Raw genomic sequence first — 11,483 nt, forward strand, 5'->3', positions numbered from 1 at the left:
TGTGTGTGTGTGTGTGTCTGTGTGTGTGTGTGTGTGTGTTTATTTACCTTCATAACGATGAAGATGATGAGGATCACGAAGACGTTAGCCTGCGGATGTTTCCAGGCAGCCGAGTGACTGTAATAATTAAAGTCTTCCGTCATTCCTTGCGCCGATTGTCAAAAAATGAAACCAGGGTCTCCTTCTGTGTAAGCTATAAAAAAATATACATATTATAAACAGACAATCTGGTATTTTAAACATAAACCTCTCAATATTTTGTTAATTTTATGCTGAAAAAAACATACATTTGTTAATATGGTATACAGGTAAGAAAAATAAAAATGCAAGAATGTAAGAAAAAAAGATTTATTATTATTATTATTATCATACACCAGGATTTTCAAATTAACATTAGTGAGTTAATAAAAAGCTGATAAATAATTCATCATAAAAATGTAAACTTAAAATAATTTTAAATCAAAACACTTACTAAAAAGAAAAAAATATTTACATGCAAATATGAATCAGCATGAACTGTAGTGTTTTTAATAATCTTTTAAATATTTGTTTTATATATATATTTTCAGTTTTCATTTTCGTTTTAGTTCAAACTTTAGCGGTTTCGTTTTGGTAAAGTTTTTTGTCATTTTTGTGTGTTTATATATATATATATATATGTGTGTGTCTGTATATATTTTTTATTTTTTTATTTTAGTTGTGGTAATAGTTATTTTAGTACATCAAATTAAATAAATTAAAAAAATAAATGCTGGCTTGGCAATTATTTTATTTATGTTAACAGCAGCAAAATATTTTTTAATGATTTTAATTATTGTTTCAGTTAAATATAATAATAATGATATGAACATGCATATGTTGTTAAATTATTGAAATATTAACTTGAAATCTCTAAATAATGACACAATTGTCTTCCGTAGAGCTGCTTATAGCAAAACTGAACTCGTTTCATAATAAAAATTAACGTTGACAACATTGAAATGAATTAAATGAACTGAATTAAAACAACACTGAACTAAACTGAGCTGAATAAATAACACCATTATCTTATTTATAACTACTTTATAGCTGCATTGTATAGAATTTAATTGAATTTGTTTCATAATTGATTAATTGTACAACATTAACAGTTCTTTTATTGTTTATTAATGTAAAGCTGCTTTGAAACAATCTGTGTTGTATAAAGCGCTATAGAAATGAACTTGTGACTTGACAAACATTAACATGATGTGAATTTCAAGTAAACACTCTTTTTAGACAGGTTTAGATGTATTTTACAACTAAACAAGACAAAAACACTGATTAAGAAAGGATTATTTGCAGTGTTGCACAAGAGTGCCGTCATACACTGTTAATGGAGCTTTTATTGCCTCATTCTGAGTCACTGATTAAAGAGAAAGAGCGTTGAAATCAGTAGAGTCACCAGCGCGGGATACAACAGACGCCTGAAACACAATCAGACACACTAAACATGTGAAGAGACCTAAATTTGTCAACAAACAACAGTGTTTGAAATTAAGTTACGTGTAAAATAATATTTAAGTACTCAATTGCTTTCAGAAAGCTTTGGGGATTTTTAGATTTCAATTAAGATATTGTTTGGCCCATTTATTTTTTATTTAAGTAGTACAAAATAATATCATTTTAGGAGGTTTAGCTACACTATTAGTTAAAAAAAGAATTTAAAAGCATCCCAGGATGTATATTTTTGTCATTTTCAGACATCTGACCCTCACAATTACAGAGAAACAGAAAGTACACACCTGTGTTATTTCAGCATCATTGAGATACGATTGTAATTGGTTTTTATTTTTATATTTATTTTATATTAGTTTTAGTAATGTTGTTGTGTTTTGCATTTTTTAAACACATCTATACAGTTTTTATTTCTATTGTAGTTTTAGTTGTTTTATTAGACCTTAAGTTAAACTAACATGCGTTAACTTAAACGTGCAGTAAGTTAACCTAAACACACTGTAAAAATTATTTTCTTAACTTAGTATTTTTGTCTTGTTTTATAGTATAAATATCTAAAAATACTTAAATCAGACACATTCACTTGAGAAGCAAAATGACTTCTTGCTTTCTGAAAAATTATCAAAATGTTGTTAGTTTTTGCTTAAAACAAGAAAGAAATATCTGCTAATGGGGTAAGAAAAATATTTTTATTAAAAATTATTTTTCTTACACCATTGGGAGAAATATTTTCTTGTTTTAAGTAAAAATTAACAACATTTTGACAAATTTTTCAGAAAAAAGACTTGATATCTTAAGTAATTTTGCTTCTCAAGTAAATGTATTTTCATTAAAGAATGTTTAGATATTTATGCTATAAAAAATACAAAAATAGTAAGTAAGAAAATCACATTTTGCAGTGTATAAGTTTAAATAAATGAAAATGAGAAATATTTCCATGGCAACTAGCTGAAATAAAATAAATGTAAAATTTTTCAGTTAACCTTTCTTTTATTTCAAGTGTAAAAAAAAAGCTTTTAGTTAACTATAATAACCCTGGGAACACTTACTTCTTCATGAGGAACTTGTTTATGGTTTTCTGTTTTCGCATAAGCTGCACAATAAGCCTGTTCAAATACACAAATAAGGCGCCACCAAACCCGCATATTTAATATGAGTGGGATAAAAATGCTAATGAATCAATACAGTTCATTAGATGATTTGGTTTGTGCTCTCTGGGAGCTGGGAACAAAGTGTCTAAAACAAATGCACATGAACAATTAGACGTTTATTGACATTTAAAATAATTATCCAAGCAAGCAATAAAATAAAGCACAACAGAAATATATTGCAAGCAACAGAAGAAAAGTCGACCAGCTTGATGGATAAGTAGTTAATCAAGAATTTTTTTCAATGCAAACAATCATTTGTCTTGTTTTCCAGTAAAAATTATCTAAATATCCTTAAAACAAGATACAAGAAATTTTTACTGGAAACCAAGACAAATACATGAAAACGAGGCAGAACTGACCCGATCACAGCAAACGCTGGAAGCTCTTGGAGGTCAAAGGGGAAGTCCAGTCTGAACCGCGTTTTAAAGAGAGCCGTGATCGTCTCTGAGAGAGAGAGAAGATTGCTTTAACTCTCGACATACACATCGTGTGTTTCTAAAGCGTATTTATGCACACAGACCTTCATCTCTGTTCCACACGGCCAGCACTCTGAAGATAAAGGCACTAAACGTAGCAGCAAAGAATCCGCGCCAGTAGTTTCGTACGGCGAAAAACGTGGAGGTGACTTCGATGCTAAATAACACACCTGAAATACACATATATAGAGTTATCTTCATGGAAATTTTTTTTCATTTTTTTCAAATATACTGTACACTTTTTTTAAATAAATTTTTTTCGAGTGCATTCAAATACAGACATTTACGTTTTTTCACATTTAGAAATGTTCTACTTTTCTCAAACTTAAAAATTTACTGTTTTCTAAATAGAACTTTTCTAAGTGTATTCAAATTCAGACATTTAAATTTTTTGTTAATTTTTTAGTAAATTTTAATTTTAGTTTATTTTCAAATTTAGAAATGTTTTTTTCAAAATTAAATATGTAATTTTTTAATAAAAAAAATTCTAAGTGTATTCAAATACAGACGTTTTCGTTTTTTTCAAATATAGAAATTATTTTCAAACTTAGAAATTTTATTTTTTCAAATTTAGAAATGTTCTAAATTTTTTTCAAACTTAAAAATTTTCTGTTTTTTTATATAGTACTTTTCTAAGTGTATTCAAATTCAGACGTTGAATTTTTTTTGTTTATTTTCAAATTTAGAAATGTTTTTTCAAACTTAAATATACACTTTTAAATAAAAAAATTCCAAGTGCATTCAAATACAGACATTTCAGTTTTTGCAAATATAGAAAGTATTTTCAAACTTAAAAATTTTCTTTTTTCAAATTTAGAAATGTTCTTATATATAACTTTTCTAAGTGTATTCAAATACAGACTTTTAAATTTTTTTTCATTTATAGAAATTTTCTAAGTTTTTTATTTTCAAATTTAGAAATTTTCTAAGTTTTTTCAAACTTAAACATCTACATTTTAAAATAAAACATGTTCTAATTGTATTCAAATCTAGACATTTTTAGTTTATTTTCAAATTTAGAAATGTTTTTTCAAACTTAAATATATTATTTTTAATAAAGAAAATTCTAGGTGTATTCAAATACATACATTTTGGTTTTTTTCAAATATAGAAAGTATTTTCAAACTTAGAAATGGTCTTTTTTCAAATTTAGAAATGTTCAACTTTTTTTTCAAACTTAAAAATTGACTTTTTTTATATAGAACCTTTCTAAGTGTATTTAAATCCAGACTATTTATTTTTTTCATTTATAGAAATTTTCAAAGTTTTTTATTTTCAAATTTAGAAATGTTCTAAGCTTTTTAAAACTTAAACATGTACTTTTTTTTTATAAAATTGTTTTTAAGTGTATTCAAATCCAGACATTTTCGTTTTTTGAAATATAGAAAGTATTTTCAATCTTAGAAATTTTCTACATTTACTGTTTTTTTATACAGAAATTGTTCTAAATGTATTCAAATACAGAGATTTAAAAAAAAGCAAATATAGAAATGTTCTACATCTTTTCAAACTTAAAAATGTACTGTTTTTTTATAGAAATTTTGTAAGTTTTTTCAAATTTACAGTAAATATTCAAACAGTAAAAATAGCATTGTATCACCTAGTTAAAACTGCATTAACTACATAGTAACCATACATATGTAATTTTATGTCAATTATTTAGTCTTCATTTGAATGTTTTTAGGATGTGGGCACCAGAGTTGTGTTCCATTCAGAACTGAATTAAAGGGGTCATATGATGCTGCTAAAAAGAACATTATTTGGTGTGTTTGGTGTAATGAAATGTGTTTATGCGGTTTAAGGTTCAAAAAACTATAAAATTGTTTCTAAGTGCATTCAAATCCAGACATTTTCGTTTTTTGAAATATAGAAAGTATTTTCAATCTTAGAAATTTTCTACATTTACTGTTTTTTTATACAGAAATTGTTCTAAATGTATTCAAATACAGAGATTTAAAAAAAAGCAAATATAGAAATGTTCTACATCTTTTCAAACTTAAAAATGTACTGTTTTTTTATAGAAATTTTGTAAGTTTTTTCAAATTTACAGTAAATATTCAAACAGTAAAAATAGCATTGTATCACCTAGTTAAAACTGCATTAACTACATAGTAACCATACATATGTAATTTTATGTCAATTATTTAGTCTTCATTTGAATGTTTTTAGGATGTGGGCACCAGAGTTGTGTTCCATTCAGGACTGAATTAAAGGGGTCATATGATGTTGCTAAAAAGAACATTATTTGGTGTGTTTGCTGTAATGAAATGTGTTTATGCGGTTTAAGGTTCAAAAAACACATTATTTTCCACATACTGTACATTATTGTTTCTCCTCTATGCCCCGCCTTTCTGAAACGTGTCGATTTTTACAAAGCTCATCGGTCTGAAAAGCGAGGTGTGCTGTGATTGGCCAGCTATCCAGTGCGTTGTGATTGGCCGAATACCTCAAGCGTGTGACGGAAATGATACGCCCCTCACATACTGTTGATGCCCTGTCCGGCCGGAGCGACGAGACAGAAACATTAAAACCCATTATAAACGAGGCATTCGTTGTATCCAGTGGGGACATAATTACTGATTATAATGACTTATACTGTCTTTTTACGCGTTGCGTTGCATCGCGCCGCCTAAACATAAAACCATGTCTGCATTTGTGATCGAAGAAATGACAAACAACAAACCCTACTCTAGTAATTTACAAAACATTTACAAGACCTTATAGATTATAGATATTTTCTGACATGCAAACCGTCTGAAATATTTTGAAGTGTTGCATGGCAAAACTGAATTGTTTTAAAGGCCGTTTACTGTTTAGACAGCTTTGATCTTAGTTTAGAGAAATGTGTCTAATTAGAAAACAAGTTACACTCGAAAATTGAAAATTATTCAATTCTGAATATCCACACAAGGTTGTTTGGTTCTTGTTGTTCAGTTTCTCTTTGGAAATGTGATCCCAAATGAACACACACAGTTCTCACCTCCAATAGGAGCAGCAAAGCAGCATCCGACCCCGACAGCACAGGCAGCCGCAAGCATCTCAATGTTTCTGGACTCATTCTGTTCAACACACACAACAGAAAATGTAATATACAACAGCAGACAACATAGCCTATTTCAACATGCACACACAAAACCAAACAGCAGAAGTACAAACACACCAGCACAATCCAGGACTGTTCAATACACCAACACAATCAAGCACAATAAAAATCTACTTGTACAAACTCACAAATTATAGAAAACACACACCATCTATCACACTCTCTACAAACAGATAACACACACCTGTGTTTGGTAAATCTATTCAGAGATGGATATCACTGTTAGTTTTATCCTCCCAAAAGGAAAACTTCATCAAGAGAAATGCAAAAAAAACACACATGATTTGATTTTGATAACACACACATACACACTTTCGCTCAGGTAAAACTCTTCCCAGGAAGAAAAATTATCGGGTTTACAATTTACATTTATGCATTTATCAGATGCATTTATCCAAATGTAAGAGAGACCATTTTCATTTGTTTCCTGATGCACAATACTCTATACAAATGAAATGTTTCTGCAAAAAATGAATCCAAAATGAAAACAAATGACAAGAACATTTGACTTCCATGGATCTGTTCGTTAGACACTTCAATAAGAAAATTTGACCATAGATCAAATTTACTTAAAATTTTTATTTCACTCAAAAACAACACCAAATTTTTTTACATTTAGTTTAAGATGGAAACACACACTATTGTTTTCATCATAATGTCAAAGTTTCTTACACCAAAATAGTTTTCAACTAATAGTTTTCTTGTAATTCTCATTCTCATACAGCTTTTTCTCATTACTGTAAAATAGTACTTACTAGGGCTGGACGATATGGCCAAAATTGATATCGCGATATATTTCTTAATTTCGGTCGATACGATATAATTCCGATATCGATATGAACACTATTTATCTGAAATAGAAATCTTTTGTAACATTATAAATGCCTTTATCATCACTTTTGATCAATTTTAAGCATCTTTGCTAAATAAAAGTATTAATTTCTATAATTTCTTAGCTTTTTATTTCAGATAAATGCTGATCTTTGGATCTTCATCAAAGAATCCTGAAAAAAAATTACTCAACTGTTTTAAATATTGATAATCAGCAAATCAGCATATTATACTGATTTCTGAAGATCATGTGACACTGAAGACTGGAGGAATGATGCTGAAAATTTACCTATGCATGATCACAGGAATAAATTACATTTTAAAATCTATTCAAATAGAAAACAATTTTAAATAGTAAAAATATTTCAACATTTTACTGTTTTTGCTGTACTTTGGATCAAATAAATGCAGGCTTGGTGAGCAGAAGAGACTTCTTTAAAAAAAACACATTAAAAATCTTACTGTTCAAAAACGTTTGACTGGTAGTGTAGGCTGATTATTCTTATAGATTGAAACAAATGTGCTTCAGCCGGAAAAAAAGGGTATGAAAAGTGCTCCGAGTCGCTGCAGAAAACAAAAAAATTGAACAACAACAAAAACGGGAAATGTTGCTGGAGATGGGCTTATTTAAAATGAAAACTGATTGTCTGCCAGCAGGAGGCGCTTTTAGAGCGGCAGAACTAACGGTTTCTCCTGTAACGGCTGTAATCACTGCAGCTCCGCTCATGAACGCTACTTTATCAGATCAAATCAAAATGCCTTCGAAACTTTTCTGAAGACAGTCGGTTCCCTTCAGAGATACATGCATATAAAACACCCGCGCCGTGTTATGATTTTGAAACGTGCAGTGCTCATGTTTATTCAACGAAGTCAAACGCCACAAATAAATCAATGTATGGGAAACACTGGTAATGTATATCGAAATATCGGAAATGTGTTTAAAAATCATATCACCGTTATTGAAAAAAATTATATCGCGATACATATTGATATTGAATTATTGTCCAGCCCTAGTACTTACTGTATAACAGTAAAAAACACGGTACTGTACTTTCAGAATAGATAAAAGACAATAAAACAATAATGTATAAATACTTTGCCCAATAGGACCCAAGATCTTGACAGAGAACTTGTGAGATTCTCCCACTGCATTTTGTATAATTAGTGGAGTCTGCTTAAAAGTGCAGGTTATAATTACCTCATAAATTCCACCAAAGACTGACATGAATTTGCAGAGAAGAGCAGCACACAAACTGGCAATGTGCACAAACGGACCCTACAGGATAGAAAACACACACAAGGCTCAAAACAAAGTACGGATTCTTTAAAGACATTACAACAACATGTGTCATGTGAAACAGTTTTGCTGGAGAACTAAAACTCCTGTCACATTCGGGTCAGTTTTGACCGGGAAGCGGTACATACACAAATAAATAAAAAAAGCACAGTTTATAGTATGGGGGGGTAAATGCATATGGATTAAGACTATCAAAATACACATTTATATTTTTCAGATTTGTTTTTAAAGAGATATTACCATTGAAACGAAACTTTTGAAACTAAACGCATTCGGTCAGTTTTGATAGTTTGCTTTACCCATTAAATTATACTGATTTTTTTTACATCTATTAGTAAGATTTGTCTCAAATTACTTCTCTAAAATACATTCAGTCTCACACACACTTTTAGGACTGGATTTTGTTGGTAAATTTGAATTTGTACGCACAAAGACATTTTAAACAGACAAAATATGTAATTGACAAAACAATTAAACTATATCTAATGAACTACAGCCCAAGAATTTCAAAATTTGTTTACAATTTATAAAAAGGGGATAAATATAGTAATAACAGTCAAACACGGTAACATTCAAAACTTTGAAATCTTTACACATTTGCTCAATAATGACAAGTTACTGATCAGATACAATATAATTTTAAGCTATGACTGTTTTATAAGCTCATGTTTCACCGGGTCAAAACTGACCCGAGAATGTGAAAGGTGTTTACAGTTTCTTAATGCGATTCAAGGGTTAATCCGTGTGCTCACCTCCTTGCCCAGAGGCAGTCCACTGCCCAATGCGCAGGTCAGTCCAACGACTTTGGCCACAAATGTTTTTAACGTAAGATACTCCTTCAGCACCACTCCTCTGAGAATCGTCTTCATTTCAGGAATACCAGACCCTGAATGAGAGAGAAACGCGGGGAACCACTGCTAAATTATGAAGAAATGTGGAAATCTTTTGTGAGTGTGTGAATGTAAGTGTGTCTCACCAGCGGCCTGAGGTGCTACTATGTGTGTGAAGCCTGCAGAGAAACTGATGAGAACCACAGGATAAGTGACCCAAGCTAAATACTGCAGGATTACGTTACTGTCTAAACCACCGTAGATCCACTTCTGTGCTGTAGAGAGAACAACACGCAAAACAATTACAGGGTGTATGTACTACAAAATTTTACTTACATAACTGACAAACTATCTAGACAAAAACATACTTTAGTCAAAGTACAAGTCAGCATATTTAAATTGTACTTAAGTACATTTATTTCTACGCTTCTGAAATTGACTGATACATTTAAAAGACAATAAGATTTTCTTATTAAAAGTAACTTTAAAGCACAAAAACTGCTTGTCTAAACAGTTTATTTCAATATTATAACTTTGAACATTTCTAAGTTTCAAAAACTTTAGAAATGTTCAACGTTTTGAAACTTAGAAATGTTTAAAAAAATTCCAAACTTAGAAATGTTAGAAGTTTTTAACAAAAGTAGAAATGGTCAAAGTCTTTCCAAAATTAGAAATGTTGAGGGTTTAGTTTTTTTTTTTACTTAGAAATGTTCAAAGTTTTTGTCCAAACTTTTTCCAAACATTTTTTCCGAACTTAGAAATGGTCAAAGTTTTTCCAAACTTAGAAATGTTAATTTTTTTTCCAAACTTAGAAATGGTCAAAGTATTTTTTTCCGAACATAGAAATGTTACATCTTTTTCCAAACTTAGAAATGTTCAAGTTTTCAAACTCAGAAATGTAAAAAAAATTCCAACCTTAGAAATGTTAAAATTTTCTTGTTTTGAAACTTAGAAATTGTCAACGTTTTTTTCCAAACTTAGAAATGTTGCATTTTTTTCCGAACTTAGAAATGTTCAAGTTTTCAAACTCAGAAATGTAAAAAAAATTCCAACCTTAGAAATGTTAAAATTTTCTTGTTTTGAAACTTAGAAATTGTCAAAGTTTTTTCCAAACTTAGAAATGTTCCATTTTTTTCCAAACTTAGAAATTGTCAAAGTTTTTCCAAACTTAGAAATGTTCCATTTTTTTCCAAACTTAGAAATTGTCAAAGTTTTTCCAAACTTAGAAATGTTCCATTTTTTTCCAAACTTAGAAATGTTGCATTTTTTTCCGAACTTAGAAATGTTCAAGTTTTCAAACTCAGAAATGTAAAAAAAAAAAAACAATTCCAATCTTAGAAATGTTAAAAGTTTCTTGTTTCCAAACTTAGAAATTTTCCATTTTTTTCCAAACATAGAAATGTTCCATTTTATTTTCCAAACTGAGAAATGTTCAATTTTTTCCCCCAAACTTAGAAATGTCAACGTTTTTTTCCCCCAAACTTAGAAATGTTCCATTTTTTCCAAACTTAGAAATTGTCAACGTTTTTTTCCAAACTTAGAAATGGTCAAAGTTTTTCCAAACTTAGAAATGTTGCATTTTTTTCCGAACTTAGAAATGGTCAAGTTTTCAAACTCAGAAATGTAAAAAAAAAAAAACAATTCCAATCTTAGAAATGTTAAAAGTTTCTTGTTTCCAAACTTAGAAATGTTCCATTTTATTTTCCAAACTGAGAAATGTTCAATTTTTTCCCCCAAACTTAGAAATGTCAACGTTTTTTTCCCCCAAACTTAGAAATGTTTGAACACTTTAGAAAACTTTGAACCTTTATAAGTTTGTGGGAAAAAAACTTTGAATCTTTCTAAGTTTATTTTTCCAAACTTTGTATTGATCTTAGTTTTAGGTTTGAAAATATTCTGACTATACAACACACAAAAATCAAGAATCTTCACACCTAAGAAAGGAAACAGCAATGTGCACAATGACAAAAAAGCATGATTACACTTTTCTGCAAATACAAAAAGTAACTGAGAAAGCGGAATTAAAAACAAAAACTGTACTAAACTACTTACACCTTTGATACAGACATTTAATTTGACTTAGAAATTCAATTATGGAGTAACTAAAACCATTTTAAGTTCTTTAGAAAACCATTTGTCCTTGGTTCTTTAAGGAAATCCAAAACCAAAATACTGACCTAAAGAACCTCTAAAAGAAACATATAGCAACTCAAAATACCCCCAAAAATCATATAACAATTCCTGACATCTTGACCTCACACACACACACACACACACACACACACACACTCTCTCACACACACACACACACACACACAC

At 29.6% G+C, this 11,483-nt stretch overlaps 1 pseudogene; it reads right to left on the reverse strand.

Moving 5' to 3' along the window:
• The window catches only part of LOC107570265 (chloride channel protein 2-like), a 38,941-nt pseudogene extending 29,235 nt beyond the window's left edge, over window positions 1-9,706 (reverse strand).
• Window positions 9,707-11,483: the final 1,777 nt, after the last annotated feature.

Source organism: Sinocyclocheilus grahami, unplaced genomic scaffold, assembly GCF_001515645.1.
Source record: "Sinocyclocheilus grahami isolate Dianchi unplaced genomic scaffold, SAMN03320097.WGS_v1.1 scaffold1435.1, whole genome shotgun sequence".
Lineage (NCBI taxonomy): Eukaryota > Metazoa > Chordata > Actinopteri > Cypriniformes > Cyprinidae > Sinocyclocheilus > Sinocyclocheilus grahami.